This window comes from Taudactylus pleione, unplaced genomic scaffold, assembly GCF_031769625.1.
Source record: "Taudactylus pleione unplaced genomic scaffold, aTauple2 ptg000037l, whole genome shotgun sequence".
Lineage (NCBI taxonomy): Eukaryota > Metazoa > Chordata > Amphibia > Anura > Myobatrachidae > Taudactylus > Taudactylus pleione.
Window position 1 is genome coordinate 5,222,146 of NW_028284439.1, and position 3,688 is coordinate 5,225,833.

Below are 3,688 nucleotides of genomic sequence, written 5' to 3' on the forward strand. Positions count from 1 at the left end.
GCCATGAGATTCTTTGGCCTGGAAAGAATAAGACTGGGCATTAGAGGGGGAGACATTACAAGAGAACTTTTGAAAAAAGACTGTCAATGGATTTTTAGATTAGGGAGCGTATCACCCAGAGGTTTGAATGAACAAATCAATTATGGAATTTTTTTACCAACATGAGAGAAGATTTAAATATTATAGGATATACTTGACTTTTGTTATATTTCACTTAATTTCTTTACTCGTATATTTTTACTAACTTGATAGAGAATTTCATACTTTATCTTTTATGACCCTTATGTGGGTCAGTTTGCAAAAAATGTTTTGTGTGTTGTTTGTTTTTTGTTTTTGTGTCTTTCAATTAATATTTTATATTTTTTGATAGGCATAGGTCACAAATTATAACACACAATCCCTCTGAATTTTTTCTATATATATAATTTTCGTTTATATCAGAGGACTATTTATGTTCATTAGATCACAGTAAACAATATTATATATTCTTTCAACAATATCATCACATTTCACATTATCCAACACACTTCTTATCAGAACTATTGTTTTATTCATAAGTCACTTATATATGTAGGGACGACAAATCCTGATATTGGGCACACTATCTCATTGATACGTATATATCCTAGGAGTGTTGGTAAGCTTATTTTCTGCTCCAATGGCTAAATATCATTTTTCTAAAAAATATTTATTCAATAATGGAGAGGTACATTTAGATCTATATGGAACTAGAAAAGTATAATTGATTGTACTTCTCCCTTCTGTTCTATACAATTTGAAATTGATCATTTCGTAAGATGTCCTTCGATTAGAACTACCTCATATGGACTAGAAAGATTAATAAGATTTGAAGGAATTTCAATTATCCTTCTCCCTTTTGTGTTATATAATTTTAAAATTGATTTCTCCAAAGATATACTTTTATTAGAACTATTTCATATGGACTTAAATGAATAATCATATTTGAAGGAATTACTGTATAATTCTACTGTATAGGGTCTGAAATTTATTATGATTAGTAGGCAGGTCCCTGGCCTATAAGGTATTTTTATCTTGAGATTCAAAACAATTGAAATAATCACTCTCTCATTCGGTCCGACTGTATACCTTGCAATGTTTCACACCTACAGCTATACCACCCTGGACATGCCCAATCCCATTTGATTTTGGAAGCAGTGCAGTGTTGGGCCTGGTTAGTACTTGGATGGGAGACCACCTAGGAATACCAGGTGCAGTAGGTGATATTTCATCTGGGATTAATCGGTTAACAAAACTCGAAAAGCAGAAGTGACTTTACCTTCCTTATATTTGATGCCCTATACAACACATACCTGAGTTAGGTCTGTTCAATGTGATTGCAGGCACAGGCTGAAAGGGTTTCTGGTTATAGGATTTCTACTCTTTTCTATCTTTTAACACTATCATTTATACTCTCTAGTATTTGAATAAGTCAGGTGGAAATACTTACTACTCAGAAATGTCCTCTAACTATAATGCTATTGTACCTATCCTTTAAATTATAGAAATTAAGTTTTGCGCTTATCCACATATATATGTATCTCTCTATCTATTTTTCAAACTCTGTTGTTATTTGTCACTCTCTCATTCGGTCCAACAGTACTCCCTGCAATGCAGAAGTATCAGGGAATAGGCCGGCTAACATTATATACGAACAGAAGTGACTTTACCTTTCTTCCAATTTGTGACTTGTACAACACATACCCGAGTAAGGTCCGTTCACTGTAATAACACATACGGACCAAAAAAAAGTTTTTTGTGGTTATAGAGCACAACTCGTTTTTCCTCTGTAACACATATATCAGTACTACGTGATATTAGATCATGTAATCATTTGTAGGATTACAGTTTTGTTATTTTAAATGTGGAAATGACCAATAATTAATACTATTATACTGCACTCAAATATAATGTGTCCATAAGAGGGTTAAAATTCCTTTTATTTTTCTTTAATTTATTTTCTTTGTTTATATGATTAGACTTATATTTATACATATTTTTGTACTTTTCTCTTTTATATGTAATACAGTGAATAACAACAGAGTATTATGATTATGATGTTACATGCAGATGTGCAATAATTCTACATTAAAACTACCATTTTGCGTTCTTAAGAAGTATGTGTAATTTAATAGGTGATTAAGCATGTCAGGAGAATTCCTCCCCAGGACAATAGGGGATTCCCGATGATGCACAGGGTAAACAGGAACTGTCTCCTTGACAACCCTTACTTACTCTTCCCACCTTGCAATTGTAAGTGAGGGGAGGAGGTTATAGTAATATGCAGCCTTTAAAGGCGCAGCAATCAGATAGCTCTTACACTTGGCCCCCTGTTGGAGAAAGCCTGCATGGCGAAACGCGCATCACAGGACAAGTAAGTATCAGCTATGTCTAGCTGATCTCCCAGCCGGCGCCTGTATAGCCCTGTTATACCTCGCGGTGACACTGCAATGGATATGTGAGTATAAGCTGTTCCCAGCTGACCCCCTGGTTCCGATTCACCTCTGGAGCAATTGCGGTTATACCGAATAGATAATACAAACGTTTCCCTCTGTCATTTATTAGTATACTTCCTCTGTTCAAATTGCAGTTATTCCGCACAGACATTGTATACATTTCACCCTGTTGTTGAATAAATCTGCTCCTCTTGTGACACCTGTGTCTCCTGTCTAATGGGTGGATGAGCCAGAATTGGTCTGGCTAATATATAGACATAATTTTCTATCATTTGAGGGGTTATCTTTCCCTTCAGCTATTCATCTGTGTATATATATTTGTCAACTACCCCATGTGTGTGCATTGTGGGAAAAATTGTACATGCAGGGTCCGGGGCTACAACAAATTGGGGTTAATTTACAATTTTAAGTAACAGAGGATCAACAAATGAGGAAATTGGTGTTGATTGCAATCTGTTTGGTATACTAAGCTTGGTAACTTACACCCGGGTATTAATACTACAAACCATGCTATTATAGAAATCAAACTAATGATGCAAACTACTATCTGAAAAAAATGGATTATGTATAAATAATCAAGGGTTATGATATCAGACGCCAGTTACTGGATATTGCTTGTACATATAGATTATTAGGATTGTTATATATTATCATTTACTATTACAAGCATATCCAATATTTCACCTTTCCCTTTCACTACTAACAGGGTATGAGATATACCCAGAAATAGAAGGGTGATTATATTTCTGCACAGACTGCGGTCACATTTTGGTCTATTTAAACCGCAGCGCAGATATCGTTTATCAATTTTCAATCTTACTTTGCTACAGTTATATATGGTATACAAACCTGTGGTGCTGAGTATTTTACAATGTATGTGTTGTGGTCTGTGTCATTTGTGTTTTTTGTCTGTTGTAGGTCTTTTTTAAGTGCATAATAAAATTAAAAGTTAGGTTTTAATCTAATTTGAGATACATTCATCAAGAGTGCCCCCACAAAGGAGTGTCTTTCTGTTATCCTACTATATAGGTCAATTTTTTCTAAATATATATCTTTTCTACTAGGCTGTTACTCTGGCTTGAATCGCCTATATTGGACTGAGGCTTGAAATTTGCTGGTTGGTGAAGTTTGATATTAACTTATCAATTTATTATATTTTCTACTAGGCTGTTACTCTGGCTTGAATCACCTGTACTGGCATTTGACTTGTGATT

At 34.4% G+C, this 3,688-nt stretch overlaps 1 pseudogene; it reads left to right on the forward strand.

The window, feature by feature from the left end:
- The first annotated feature begins 1,122 nt into the window (after window positions 1-1,122).
- On the forward strand, window positions 1,123-1,241 carry LOC148538704 (5S ribosomal RNA; annotated as a pseudogene).
- The last annotated feature ends 2,447 nt before the right edge of the window (window positions 1,242-3,688 follow it).